Raw genomic sequence first — 16,039 nt, forward strand, 5'->3', positions numbered from 1 at the left:
GCTCTCCACTTGAACATGCTCCTCGCCTCTTGTCAGCCCATTAGATGAGAAAAACCGCTCAATATAGGCAATGTTATTCGTTTTGAAAGCAAAAGTGACCTCCTTTAAACGAGGAAAGCGTTTGGTTGGGCTGTTTAGCAACGATGTGGGTCACCGCCCGGTGCTTGCGTCGGCGGTTACGTAAATTTAACGTCAGGAGATTGGAATAAAAACACATTGTAATAGTTTTACGTTATCCAAGCACAATGTCAATCGTTGAGTGACCCACGAGAGATCCGCGAGACACTGTCCTTAATTAAAAAAAAAGCTGCAGATGTTTGGCTGGATGGCCGTCTCTCACGCTACTCCAGGTGTCCGCTGAGAAATATAGGCAGTCATGGCACGAGCGCCCCATGCACTCGGATAGGCGCGCACACAACCAAGTTGAGCATGTAAGTGTCCCATTGAGGCCCGTATATAGCTTTTAAGGACATCATGCTGTCTTTAGTTGTGCGCCATGCTAGCGCATGGCGCACAACTAGAGGGAGCATGATGTCTCCCGCGTATTCGTGCGCAATCAGTGCTTGTCCACGGGCGAAGAATGTGGCGCGCTCTTCAAGCTTGACCGTCGGTGGGAATGCAGCACGGCCTTGCGAGATTGCCTGTCTGATGTGCATGGACTGCCGTCGCACAAAGTATGTCGCAAGCCTACAGAGGGCGTGAGGATAGCAGAGCAACAGATACACGAGCCGATGTCGTTCCCCTTAGTTCGTTAACAGAAGGAGAGCGTCTGGCGAAATTGTGCATTTCTGCCGAAAGCGCATCCATTTTTTTTTCTCGTGGGCTAAGCATTGTTTACTGAACAATATTTGTGAGGTTGGGTCCTTTTCATTCATTCATTCATTCATTCATTTATTCATTCATTCATTCATTCGTTCGTTCATTCATTCATTCATTCATTCATTCCGCCCACTCTACAGTGTGCACATAAATTCCGTCCTCCTACTTTATTCTCTCTTCCAGTCCTTTCATTCACCTTGACCTTCACCAGACCCCTGACTTCTGGGTGCCGTTCCGGTATCAGCAGTTATAGCTAGACAGTTACAGTGGTGCATAGTAATTTCCATACTTCCATTTCCTTTGTGTTATGGAAGAAAATAAGAGAAAAAAAACAATTACTATTACTTTAGCGGAAGTTTAAATGAAGTGAATGTTGCACCCGGAGCGCCCAATATATATATATATATATATATATATATATATATATATATATATATATATATATATATATATATATATATATATATATATATATATATATATATATTCTGTCTCTATCGTCGAAAACAGAAAAAGGGCTCGCAGCTGCTTTCTATGAAAATACGGCGATCTTCGGGAGGCGTTGCGAGGCGCACATCGACCATTACTGTCGGGGCCTGCTGCCTCGCACGCGGCCGTCTACATTCGTTTAGTGTCGTCGTCGTCGTCGGTGCTGAGCCTTCGCCTCATGTGGTCGCCGGAGGAGCACGTGCCGCATTCGAGCGCATACGAAATGAACTGCGCTCGCTGAAAAAAGATCGATTTTTTTCCCCACGTCGGCGTCGCGCATAGGTGGGCGAATTTCGCGGCGAGCCTGGCACCGCGCGGTGCCACCGTTTCGACTTTTCAATCAACGGAAGCACGCGCGCGCGCTGAAGGCGGTCTTCTCTGTCGGAGTCGTTGAATCGCCGCGCGTGCCCGACGCCTTGTTGTGCGGAATGCCCGCTTTCTGATCGAATCGGCGGAAACGCGAACGAACGCCGCCGTTCGAATTGCCGCGTTCCGTACAGATCCAAGGAGCCAAACGTGTTTGTTTGCAAAGTCGATGTGAAATGGCGACCTCGCTGAGAAACGATCGGACTGTCTGCCATTTGTTCGAGCGCGTGAAAGCTGTGTTTGGTGGAAGGGATAATTCGTGGGAAAAAAAATAAAGAAAAGAAAGCGCCTAGTGGCACTCTCCCTCTCATCGCAGAAGGAAAGAACGGAAATGTTCGTAACTGAATGCTTCCGATTGGTGCGGGCGTGTTTGGTAGCTTTCGTATTCTTCTGGTACCTCGTCAAGGAAGGGCTTTCCTGTGAAGCATTACATCCGGAATTCACATCATGAGATTATCTTCACATTTCCCTAAAGAGAAAAATGGCACAACAAACATTTTTTTCTCGCGTGTCGAAAGTATACGGTCTTGAAATTTTTCTTCGCTCGCGAGAGTCATTCTCTGTTAGTCTTCACATCTTGTGCGGTTCCATTGGCCGATAGGACTCGCGGGCGATTCTTATTCTGGCGAACGCTTCTGGCGCGCAAGCCACTCGGTAAAGCAGGGCCCTATACAGACATAGTAATTCTAGGATTGTACTGCACTAAGCCGCTACAGAGACATGGACGCTACAGAGGATGGCCGTTATGAATGTTTTCGTCCTGTGCTTTCATTGGCGAATGAAATTCATCCTTATTTTAAAAAGAATAAATTATAAAAAAATATGCTAGGAAGCCTATCGCAGTATCGAAGAGAAAGAAAGTAGACTAGTGGAATGTGCGTCAGTCTGACGCACATTCCACTAGTCAGCTACTCTGCGCCCGTGGAAAGGGGAAGAGGAAAATAAAGAGGAACGTGACTGGGGAAGACAAAGGGAACAGGCAATGCATATAACTGTCAAGTTACTCATAGCCCACAGAGCTCCAGACAAGTACTTTTTTTTTCTTTTATTCAACTAAGGCTTGCTTGGCACCAAAATCCAGTGTAGTGTTCAGTCAAACTTTGTCGAATAGAATATCGGTCAGGTTCTGTCAATCTTCTATCTATTGAGCGTGTTGTGAGATTTCATAGACAGGAAAAAAAAGAATATGAAAGAGACTAATTTAGCCTTCAATGTGTATGCGCAACTGCAACAATAAGGAATTTTTACATCAAAACACTGAATGCTTCAGTGAAAATGACTCGCCTGCCTCCTCTGCAGATCCAGAGAGGTCCAAGTCGCACACTATAGTCAAGCAAACTTGCAGCTTGTGTCAGAATGCCTTTACGCCTAAGCGAGTGCAATTTCAAAGGATTCGCTTGGAAATTTTGCACGGCAATGTTACACTGCTTCGGGTGCGGTGGATTAAATGGTATTTTTCAGCGTGCGACACGCCGGGAAGACGATAATCACTTAAGAGCCACGCCCACTGTGCAAGAAAAAGCAGGGCACTCCGATATCAATTTCTCAGATCTCTCACAGAAACCACGGGAACTACAAGAATCACACGACCGAAGTGCGACACGTCCTTGCTGGTGTAAGCGATCAAAAGTCCTGACACAGCCAACACTTATTATGAGTAGTGATGTCGTAGCGTGACGTGGTCAGGCCTGTATGACGAACAAGGTCGGCAAAATACCATTTGCGACAAGCTGATAGCCTGCCGCCCCATTGTGAGCACTAGTGAAACCGAAAAGTTACAACGTACACCGTCACAACGTGTACCGTGCGTTCTCGCGAAAATTTTACGCTCATGTTAGTGGTATGTCTCAGCGCTCTCAAAGTGGTGCATATATTATATCTACTTTGTCCGCTTAAAAGCCTCAGCAGGCAGTTAATAAAGTTTTGATAATGTTCTTTAATGCTCGGTTACTAACTGCTAAACGTCATGCTTGAATTTTTTTTGAATATCTTGCAGTACCTAAGAAGTTGTCAGAACCCCCCCCCCCCAAAAAAAATAAATAAATATAGAGCTTGACCTCAAAAGATTGCTCCTTACACTCGGCACATATTAAAGTTTTCTTTTGAATTTTACAAGCCACATTAAAACCCGGTGCAGCGCACGACGAGCAATACGATTTCTTCGTTCACATGTATTTAGATGAAAGTTGCCGCAGGCAAAGCTTCTTTTTAAGCCCGACCACGGCTGCGGCCGCTGCTCCTGGTGAATCGCAAAGGAGGGTTAAACGTTTCACACGAGTCGCACTCTTCGATGGCGCTTCCTCCTCGCGTATCGAGAACCCACCCACTCGCACTAAACTAATCAATTTGCGCCCCGTCTGTGGCAGCTAGCAGGAACTTCCCGGCTAAAGTCGTCGACAGAACGGCGCCCTAATTGAAATTCGCCATTACCGCCACCACCTTGTCCGCTGCAAATTACCGGACCGGAGCCAACCGCATTTACGGGAATCTGATTCGCAAATGTTGCCCGCAAGGACGTCGACTTTCCTCGAAGCATTTTTGCACAGCATCAGTGGTTTTGAAGTAATCAACGTGCCACGGATACCAGTGCAGTGGGCGTTCCACACGTACACCTCGCCCCCATACATCAATTTCCAGCGGGGCAAAATACGATGGCTATATAGGAATGACACAGAAATATGCCTCTTCCAGAAACTATGGCGAACGAGCCCTGCTTTAGCTATGAGTGTTCCAACCTAAAGATGCGTAAATTTAAGTAAGCAACTGTATATTAGAAAGCTTCACGTTACTCGAATCAACTCTGCCATGTTTGCATTCGCCTAAGTACTCGTAAGCTTTTATTTCGTTGAAGCTAAGTCATTACACCTGACTTGGCGATATCAGCCCAAGGCTCAAGCGCAATTGTGAAAGTGAGCTTACTAAATATCTGGAAACTTGGAAATTGTAATCCTATTGTTTTGTTTTGTTTTTTCAGGTGATGATCGCTCCAGTAAGCTAGACAGACAGTTTCCGTTTACCGGCCAGACGTTTTTAAAGAGAACTGCGTTTCGGTGTTTTGATGGCAATGCAGGTGATCCTGATGATGATGCATTTTCAGCGGCTGCACAAGTAGGTTGTAACTTGCACTGTTCGACTTCGTTAGCGTATGGTAAGCGAACAAAGCGGCCGTGCAGAAGAAAGAACTGTATCCCCCATCTTGCAGGTGTAATTTTCCTCAGGAAAATCACACCTCAGGAAAATTATTCCTTAGGAAAATTACGGGTGGATCACGATTGCAGTGCAGTCTAACGCAACATATCAAAGCGCTAGCTGTCACGGTGGAACAACGTGAGAGACCGGCATTGAAAGCGCGACATTGGCACGATAGATACATGCGCGCAATCGTTGCCTAATGGTAAGATAATTGGGCCGCTGTTCTGTAGGACGCAGGTTCAATGTCACCATCGGTCATGCATTTGCTTATAAGATTTTCGGCGGACAGATTGCCCACTTTCAGGGCTTCTAACAGAAAACTCCTGATGTATTGAGCGTACGAGAGCGCGTCACCGTGTGCTCGAAGTCTGAAGCTTGTAAAATGTAATAGAAACGACAGTTTCCTAAATGCAAGGTTGCACGTTGCGCACTCAAATGTCGAGACGTCACTAAGTATGCTATTTTTACGTAAAGTGTTTTCGGTGCTAAGCCCGGACCTACTTTGTTTTCTTTCCTTTTTTAGTAATGTAGATTTGCGCTGAATTCCTTATGTTGGGGCATTTCCTTCTTTTCCTTGAATATATTTCTACAGAATTATAAGGCAAGCAAAAATAACTTGCCTTTTCAGTTGTGCTGCTCTCCAGGAGGTAATCGATGCCTCGAGATGTTGCCTGAAATATCAGAGACAGAAAACAAGCGATGTTATTTGGCTGAGCAGATGTAACCAATTAAGAAAGCGTCACCTCGCTTACAAGTTACTCATTCCCGCCGCGGTCTCTCGAGAATTATCGATTTGACCTCGTGAACCAGACTGTGAACCCGAAAGCGTTAAAGGGCCCATTACGCGAAAATTGGGCGTTTTATTCGCCGGCGTGCCAGAATGATGGTGCCAAAAATGACCGACGGCAAAGAGAGGCACCGCATCGAAAAATACGCGAATTGACGTCAACTTTCTCAGGCAGGTTCCTGTAAACAAAGTAAATTAATGCCTTTGAAAAGAATATTAGGTATTTTCCGTCTGGGTAGTAATCGAGCCCGGGTATCCGAGGTGAGAGACGAGGTGCCTGACTGAAGACGTGCCTAGCGGGCGCGTCATTGCGCACGTCATGTCCCAGCTCATTTGCATAACCAAACGTGTGGCCTTGAGTGTGCGTCGTTGTGCGCGTGACGGCGTAGCCGATGGGTAGGAGGTGGCACCAAGTCGTGAGTGCGTGAAATGAGCGTATAAAATAAAAAAAAAAGAATTAATGCCTATATAAATGCTGCTGAGCGCTCCTTCCCAGGCAAGCGATCACGTTGAGACGCTTGGTGCGTTTTCGTTTAGCCTTGCCGAGGTACAGTTAAAACGCAGACGAGTGTTTGCGCGGAGAAGAAACGCCCGCAAAAGAAGAAAGAAAAGATCGCCAAAATGATTATAACGCTTTCGCATTCCCACACGTAAGCAGTTTTAGGTGTCTCTGCCGAATATAGCTTTTTTTTTTTTTTTGAAGCGAACTCATGCATTGTTCATTCTACATTTTGGCAGGCCGTAACGCACACTTGCTCATAGCAGACACATCTGTGTTCGTTGAAGGGCTATAGCAAATTACTGAATGAATAAACAGTTAATGGACGAATAACGCAGAAGACAGCGTTTCCAGCAATATAGCTGATTGAGGAGGAGATTTTCAAAGCTGTCCTAAGTCAAGAGCATTTCTATATTTTTAGATGCACGTATTACTGTATGCTATTTTGCTGCAGACGTACCTGGTCATCAATAGTCAGCACGTAAAATTTTATGCAGAGGTGTCAAGCAGATGTTGCTGATAAAGGCATAACATTCTATTTAAAATATGGCACACCGTAATGAAAGTAGCGCAGCCCTTGTTTAAATAAAAAAGCCATTTCACTCCACGAGCGATCTTATCGATTCTCGCAAGCAATTTGCTTCATAGCGCCAATGCAAGTATATGGACAAGGTACATGGAATTTGAAGGGCACCCATATTTTCACCTGGTCGATAAAACTCAATTATGAAACTGGCGCCATTCATATATCGCTTGTGCTCACGTTTATTGCGCGGAGACAAAGCGACAACAAAACAAATAAATGCGCAATGACCGGTGCTCTTTGTTTCTTGCGTACCGCCTGTCTGCTCGCATCCATTATCGAACACTGTGGAACACTGGTGACGACAACGTCACGGTGCGGTATGCCACGTCAGTAAAAAGAAGCAGCTGCGACTGAATTGGGAAGCGAGCCGACCGCTTATGGGCAGCGCGCAACGCAGCGAAAGGGAACGCGTGGCCGAGAATTATCTCTTTCTGCTAGTTGTGCGCAAAACAGATTCTCCTTCTTACTTGTCTTTCTTTCCCACTTTGTCCTTCCCCAACGTAAACGAAGGTCTTGTAAGCAATCACTTCACCGCAATCCGCTATTATTAAACGTTCAAGCGTACAATTTTTATTGCGATGAAGGGTAGTGAGTACTAGCGCGAGTTCTGAGTGTATACAGCGTGCCATCATTTAGTATAACTTGGCGGCGATTTCACGACACCAAAGGGGCAACGTGTACAACAAAGTGTGTACACGGATCAGTCCATGGGTTATTTGCATATATCCGATAAAGTATGCGAACGCGCCAAGATGCACTCTCCGCCTCGGCTGCTACTATCCACGGGCGGCCCTGGTTCCAGTGTTGGTCGGTGAGCCTTAGCGCCGCATGCTTCGTCATGGCGCACCGCTGCCCTAACTTATAAACTATCCTAGTTATCTCTCTCTCTGTATATATATATATATATATATATATATATATATATATATATATATATATATATATATATATATATATATATATATATATATATATATATGTTGCGTGGTGGAGCTCAGCTGCCTATGTATCATCACTCAGCGAAGAAAGCAGAGGATGAAATACAGGTGGGTATGCGCGTCCATGTAGTGGCGAAACCCTCTCCACCTTTTTTCACGAGAACGTCACCGTGGCCACGGCACACGCCTCGTGGCTGATACTAAGCGCGATAGCGTATTGCCCCAGCCCCCTCCTCTCCCCTCCACTACCAACTAATTTGATCTCAGCGGCGTTTATAATTCAGCGGGATAAATGCTGCGTCGTTCATAAAACACACTCCTAAAGCGCCGGAGTGATTGGACGCCTAATTTAGTGCTAAGGCCAAAATTAGTCTACGCTCTTTGAAAACTTTGGATTTATAGTCTACACAGGACGTCAAACTTGGCGTTTACTTTTACCAGGTTCCTTACTTAGTTCACCGAGGACACCGGGGAAACCTAGTGCAAACCGCCCAACACAAGAATTTACTGAACAAACGCGGCCTCAATAATTGTTTTCAACGCTCCCAACTGAGCCGGAAACGCTAGAATTTCACCATACACTACGCTATACAGACCTTTCATTGGGAAATTGGGTAATCGGGACATTGGGAAACATATCCCGATGACGGCCCTGTGACACTAATACCTGATTAAGGCGTTTCTGAGAAAGCTGTTAATGTTCCACGCACACTTAAATTTGCACATAATTCAACTACAGCATTTCCCCATGTTCCTTAATCTTGATCACGATGACATTTGTAGTCAGCCAGGGTTCCGGGCTTATTTTGCCCAGCTCGTACAGCATACTTCTAACGCTTCGGAGCACTTGCATACATAATTTATTGCAAAGGCCGCAATCAACAAAAGAATTTTGAACTTATGCTTACAGATTACACATAACGTGCGCAGTATCTTTCGGATAAAATTAGCAAGGTGCCTTGTTTAATCCACCAAGGATACCGGGGAAACGAACTACATATACCTGGTATGACGCATGAAAATAGGGATAAAATTTTGGGTACGGCAAGTATTTGCAACGTTTCTAATTATATAAGAACCGTGAATGTTATTACACTTAACATTACACCTCTTTCCACCAAATTTCAAGTTGGTGTATTCTACAGGTACATTAAGGCTATGAGGTGCATTGCGGATAACGCCAATATGACATACAGCAAGGCTTGAATAGGCAATCTTCAACAAAGGCTCTAATTTACCTACACGCAATAAACTATTGTTGTCCTCCACTCAAAACATCCTTCCTTCTTAAACAAAGCTCAAACGACGTGTTGACCGAGGAGTCCGAGAATAGCAACTACACCCCTCGCATAACGCATAGAATTTGAGAGAAAGGGAATATTCTGTATTCATATTCGAGACCCATAATTAACCTGCTCACTTCAAATGTTAGGTACAAGTCGCCCATAATATTGCACACATTTCCTTTAAACATGAAGTTGTTGCCGTTTTTGGCCCTCCCAGATAAGAGGGGAGATTTTGTAAGCGCTTCATATGAAATCTCCAAACAGGCCAATAACAAGGGCGTAGAAATTTTTATTTAACTCCTAACTAATACGAACGCACTTCAATATTTGTCTGCATACCGCCACTAACATTTTGCACATTTTCTCAGACTATAAGCATGGATTCCTCAGAAAACCGTGAAACAATCATATAAAGTTTTGGAATGCTTCTAGTGGCCAGCACAAACAGTTTCGCTGCTAAGGACACCGCTTCTATAGTTCCGCGTTAGTGAGTGCGCTAAGGAACTCATTAGATGATCAACAAACGTGAGTCATATAACCGAACCAATGTTTACATATATATGCAATGCTCAACACTGGTCATCAATTCAATGCAGAGTGTTCCTAAGCGTTATTTTCCTTCCCGTGGCTTAGACTTCGACGTTGTGAAATATTACACTGAACATGTGCGTCACACTATCGCCACCACAAGAGGTTATTTCAGCTTTCATATCTTTCCGGGCTCTAATGCCTAAAGATTTTTCTAGATTCTTCGAGAAAGAGGGATTCTACGTTCTGTCCTTGATGTTATGCCTGTCGAGAATAAATATGAACAGCAAAGTTGAGGCTTATGCATTCCACCAGAATGTGAGCGGTGCTCGGATTGAATTTGTCTTGCGAACAACACAGATTTCCATAGGTGAGAACGCATGTTACGATCGGCCCCAGAGCTACATGTGTGAAGGTTCAGTTGAAAAATTTAATTTGCGTGCCAAAACCATTTTCTAATTATGAGGCACGCCGTAGTGGAGGACTCTGGAAATTTTGACCACCTGGGGTTCTTTTACGGGCACCTAAATCTAAATACACGGGTGTTTTCGTATTTCGCCCCCATCGAAATGCGGCCGCCGCGGCCGGGATTCGATCCCGCGACCTCGTGCTCAGCAGCCTAACACCATGGCCACTGAGCAACCACGGAAGGGAAGGTTCAGTTTGCTGAGTGGCATGTAATAATATAACTGTCGAATAACTCACTTCTGCATGCCTCTGATATTCGTGTAGCTTGATGCGCACACGCTAAACATTTTAGCCCTATTATGGGTGTAAAAACGGCCCTTTTTTTTTGTTGTTCCACGGCTAACACCCCAAGCCTTTAGCGTTATGGTAAGATTGAATGGCTGATGAGGAAGAATAGCTTTTTAGAAACTTTTATTGGAAGAATAGCTTTTTAGAAACTTTTATTGGCAAGCAAGTTTGTTTATATGCTACAGAGGACGCTCGAAAGACATTTATAGTAAAGTTCCATAGCTATCACTCTCAAACTCACGTGCCAGATATTTCAATGCGCGCAAAGTGTCCATAATTATTATGTAGTTCGACACTGCAGGTTTCCTCGTGGCAGGTGTAGCTAGATCTAGCTGTCGATGCACAATAAAATTTTCATAACCTTAATGGTAAGAGTGATTAACCGTGACAGAAACCAATGCCCTTATGGCTGTACTTAACGTGACATGGCGAGTGCATGCTTTTTTTATTTCCCTACTACCCGGTTTTTCTCTGTTAAGAGTCACGCGATGTCCCTTAAGCGAAATGCTACGCTGTTTACGCTTCTCGTACTTGTGCAGAATACAAACAATCACCGATGACTTAGTAAATAAACAAAACACGATACGAGAATCATTTATTGCCTCGTTCACCCTCTGTTAAAACGTTCTGCCCTTATCTGTATTTATGATTCGCGAAGTAAAAGGCACCATTCCAATTGGTGTTTACATATATTCTCGTACGCAGCCGTGATTCTCATTTGTAGTGAGGAAACAAAATGCGAAAGCTTCCTGTTTGCGGCGCTCCATCTGGAGCAGTGGAACCTTGCGAAAGCTACAGTGCGATAACTTCGTGCTGCGCGCAAAGTATTCGGACCGCGAGTAAGAAAAAAAGAACTCTAGATGTAGAAATCAGAAGAACGTTACTATTTAACCTAGCGTCTTGCTAAAGCTAGCTTCGTATAAACGCTTAGCCGTTTGCTGCGGACTTTGCAGACCCGATGCTCCCTCCTTATCGTTTCCTTCGAGCGCCGTTTCTAAACAAGTACACCGCTTCGTCTAATGGTCAGCCGCAGCTATCGGCGCTCCGAAGCTCAATACGCAATTTCCGTTCTACGAAACGACGCTCGCGCGACTATAGGTACGCATTGATCGGAGGAAATACAACCCGCGGCGCGGCCCGGCGCTATACGGTGGCGTTTCTTGTTCATTTCTTTTTTCTCCTCGTACATCCACCGTCTTATAGGTGTTTGAAGGAACAAGAAAACGTTTGCTTAAACTGAGGCGCCCTTCTCTATCGCCACTTGAACTTTATATATATTTCTTATCGCTAGCGTGATGCGCGCGCCGGAGCGGTATTTTTGCTCGTCTTGTACACGCCGCATAGCAGCAGAGTCGTTGCGCTACGCGCTATCTTTCTCTAACAATATATATATATATATGATAAATCTTCGGCTGCCTCTTTCTCTGGAAATTTTCACTGATTCAGTTTACTTATCTTCTTCCTGCCTCTATTCGTACGTTGCGTTTGACGTAAGACGCGCACTTGCCATTATGTGTATGACTCGTGACAATTACAAGTCGGCTTAACTGTTTCCATCTCCTTTCGATTGCGGTCAAATGTCGCAACACAGCGTGTAAGTCTCGAACACACTGAAATTATTAAAGAAAATAAATAATTGATTGATATATATGAGAATTGTAAACTACAGAGAATGGAAAATAAAACTCCAGGACATAACAATAAAAGAACTCCGGCGAAGGACACAAGCAGCACAAAGTTAGGGCCGCCAGTCTCTGACGAAGTCGTATTCGTGAGCTTTCCAGATTTTTTTTTTTCGCGGCTTTACCGCTTGTTGACCGACATCACTTTCTTTTTCGCGCGGTTTTATTCGCGCTGTGCCATATGAGCGGCTGAGTGATGTGATGTGTGTGATATGGTTGTGCCATATGAGCGGTTGATTGATGTGTCCGCTTTGTTTTTGTTTTTTACCCACAACGTACATAATTAGCGCCATAAGGATAGAAGCTGCTATAGGTCGAAGCTAAGCATTAAGACCTGCAATATTGATGTTGTTGGTGGCCCTTAGCAAACCTGTCGCGGTTGAGCGTTATCGAAAATTTCTCACTGTGCTGTTTACGGTGCGACAAACGCTTCAGTGGTCAGAGTTATGCGAGGGGAGAAAACAGCTCTTTGGCGTTGGAATGTCACTTGTAACATTTTAATAGAAAACGCTCGTATGAAGGGGGGACGCAATGCTTATTCATTAATGCAATTTTCCTTATTCCTTGAAACCGCGTTTTGTCGCCTTCGAATGCTGGGATCGTCACATCTGTCTCGCTTTTGTTCGCAATCAATAATGTCTCTGTGCGTATTGCGTGTTCGCATGTGATTGCACTGATGAAAAATTTAGATAATTTTCTTTTTTGTGTGACCGTTTCCCGTATTTCACGACACATGAAAGGCTTAGATGTTCACGCATCTAAACTCGCTCAGTGCTGTGAACCCAGTCAGGCAGTCAGGCACACGACTGTATGAACGAAATAATTTCTCCGCCAAACATAAGTACCACCAAATATAAAAAAAAAAGATAGGAAAAGTAGAAGTTGGCATAATTCCGTCTTTGATATAAATCGCCCTCTATCTTACTGGCTTCCACAGAATTCATTTCAACACGCTGTGGCCCCACGACTTAATATGTTAGCAATTAATTCGCCCTCGATAAGTTAAGCTAATAGAGCGACTGCTCGGGTGAGATAACGGCGCTGGGTTCAAACCATGGATCAGTACTAATCTTACTCTAGCTGCAAAGCTTTCTCGCCTTAACGGCTTTCTTCTCTCTCTCTCTCTCTCTTACTGTTTTGCAAATGCACGCTGCTTGTACAGACAAACGCAGACATTTATTTTTTAAGTGTAGCTGTATGCGTCGCGCAGCTTAACCTAATTTGCATTGTTATTTTCATTTTGGTATCTCCAAACATCTAAGCGAAAGGCAACGCCCTTATTTCTGTTCTCTTTAGCTTGTGTGAGTTTGGCATTCGTGTGCAGCTTCTCTTGCGCTCTTCTGTATAGTAGTGCATCTTGAGGCATTTTCTGTGAAGCCGGATTGTTCTAAGCTATTCCCTCCCCTTATTCACTCAATATTATTGTTCGTTTTTTATGCCGGCCCCGTCATTATATAACGTTACTCATTCTCAAGATGAGTTGACTATCTGGACGTCATCAACTTAGGGTCCCAACTTTCCCCCCCCCCCCTCCCCGAATTTCACCAGAATTAGAAGAGCTGGATTTCGCAGACATTTCATCAGGAAAAAAACGAACAGAAAGAAGGCAACGCTTCGTTCGGAACGAATGAATCACCTGGTTAGAAGCGACGTGGTAGCGTTTATGAAATAAACTGCAGTGCCTTATTGGTATACAAGTGGGCCACGTATCACATGTAAACGCAAGTCATCCGGTAACTATGGCGGTTATATTATGTTGCTACGGACCAGTATTCCCGCTGTCCACCGACAAAGAGGCCACTGGGACGAACACAACGACGACGACTAGCGGCTAGCGCGGGCTGTAGCCGTTTGGCCAACAGCAGTGTATTGATCTGTAAATATACTTGTGTATAGCGTCGCGTCTGCGTCTTCGCACGTAACAACGTTGAAACATATTCTAACACACTGGCGCTTCTAATGCAAGGAAAACTACTCTTACAAGAGTTGTTTACCCGAGCAATGGGAATTTGACCCTACACCGTGGCTAAAGTGACTGTGTGGTTCCATTGTTGTGTACAAGGTCCCGAGTTCGAGTCCCAGGGGCAAAGTGAATCGTGGGCGCTTGTGCTTTTATATTTAGGTGCACATTACTGTCACTGTATTCTTCCTTTAAAGTATTATTCTTTTTTATTTCATTTTTTAGAGTCGCACAGACAAGCCAGTAGAAATGTCTGTCGACGTAAGACGTCAGCCACTCAACAAAGGGGCGGTCAAGTGGATGCCACTCGGCTATCAGACAAAGCAGGTGCCGTAGCAGGAATGCTACAAAAAAATGAAAAAGTAAATAAAAACGAAACCCGGAGAGAAATAAACACGAACAAAACTGGACTGGGCAAATATTAGCTCAACATAAAGTACTTAAAGTGCACGCGGCATTCGAGCCATGGCACGTGTTGTTCGCCTACGTACGTCACCAAACACAAGGTTCTGCCGTGTTCAAAATTGATTACCTACCCAGCGCAAACTGCCCAAGAGAAAACAACTCGCTGTCGTGCGACTACCTACAATGTCGCTCAGTTTTTTTTTGTATTTTCTGTAGGACGGGATGCTAATTCAGTTATCCTGGCAGAGTTTAACTTGTTTGGACTGCATTTGCCGGTGTTGTACAGCCGCCAAGCATCGACTGCGTCCTGCATTTAGACCGCGTCGCCGACACAGAGCACTAGGGACAGATAAAGCAAACTCCAACAGCAACCACACGTGGGGAAACGATGAAACACAAATGTCACTATCGTCAGCAGCGCACCCATGAAGCTTCCGTCTGGGCCAACCGCCGTGCGCTCCGCGGCTATGTCGTTTCGATTCTGAGCACGAGATCGCGGGATCGATCCCCGCAATGGTGGGTATATATATATATATATATATATATATATATATATATATATATATATATATATATATATAGCTGCACGGTTGTGGATCTTTGGTTTCCGCAAGGTTACAATTGAAAAGTTGATTGACTTTCTGAAAGCAACTGTTTATTGCCGGCGCTTTGGCCGGACACGGACCTTTCTCAACACCGAAAACAAAGTTTACAGAGTCTGTTTTTAGACCACTTTCCACAGGTTTAAATTTGAAAAAAAAAGAATAGAGAGAGAAGGAAAGAAGAAAAGTGTGCGTTAATGCTAGAGAAAGGGCGGCTAGAGACAAGAATTTACGCCAATAGCCACCGAAGAGCTTGTGTAGGAACGCCTCGCTTCAACGAGTACATACAGCTGGCCTTTGGAGTGGGCGAAGGTTACAGCATCCCAAACACCCCGTTCCGGTCGGTATGCCAGACTGTTTGTTATGTCAGACCAGAGTCGATAAAGAGACGACATGCATTCTCCAACATGTCTTGCGCGCCTGATCTTAAATATAGCCTTGAACTACTCGCTTACTCGCTCTTTTACTTACTTACTCCCTCGAAGATACGCTTAGAACGACTCTTCTGCTATATTTCAGTGCCGCAGAGCGACAGCCAAAATTTATCGGCACCAACGAAGCAGCAGGGTAAGCTTTGTTTCCCTCTTGCTTCGATGATCGATTACCTTTTCTCACGGCTTAGCGCGTTGTCTACGATGCTGTTGAAGCCACGCCGCGCCATTTCTCTATCTGAGTGCCTTCAGCTTTCTTGAGAGCCGTTTGATGGCAGCTGTCAGTTGTGCTTCCGAGTTTCTCTTCGGATAAAACTTTATCCCGTCAGCTTTTCCTTGTGTTGTCTCTACAATCTCTTCTTGTTTTTGTTTGTTTGTTTGTTTGCTTGTTTATTTGTTTGTTTGGCGAGGAGTAAGCTGCTGTTGCTTCCAGTGATAAAGAGCTTTAGTGTTTTTCTTTTTACTTTAACTTTTCTGTGTGAGAATTTGACAGCCCATTTTCGTCCTCGTTAGATTAACCTGAAGCCTGCTACCCTTTTTTTTTTACTTACAAACTTATGTGCGGGCCTTAAGGAAAACTATTTTTTTTTCTCTAGAGAACGCTGATAGTTCGCAATACGAATTGAATTGAATTGTGCACTTTTATGTGCCAAAACCACGCTTTCGTTATGAGGCACGCCGTAGTGGGGGACTCCAGATTAATTTTGACCACC

The 16,039-nt window shown here is 44.5% G+C and overlaps 1 long non-coding RNA gene across 1 annotated transcript in view; it reads right to left on the minus strand.

Moving 5' to 3' along the window:
- Positions 1-5,485: 5,485 nt before the first annotated feature.
- The window catches only part of LOC142570978 (uncharacterized), a 157,119-nt gene continuing 146,565 nt past the window's right edge, over positions 5,486-16,039 (minus strand). Inside the window, exon 3 of the long non-coding RNA XR_012825729.1 lies at positions 5,486-5,537. This is a non-coding gene — a long non-coding RNA (uncharacterized LOC142570978). The remainder of the gene's footprint in view (positions 5,538-16,039) is intronic.

This window comes from Dermacentor variabilis, chromosome 2 (assembly GCF_050947875.1).
Source record: "Dermacentor variabilis isolate Ectoservices chromosome 2, ASM5094787v1, whole genome shotgun sequence".
Lineage (NCBI taxonomy): Eukaryota > Metazoa > Arthropoda > Arachnida > Ixodida > Ixodidae > Dermacentor > Dermacentor variabilis.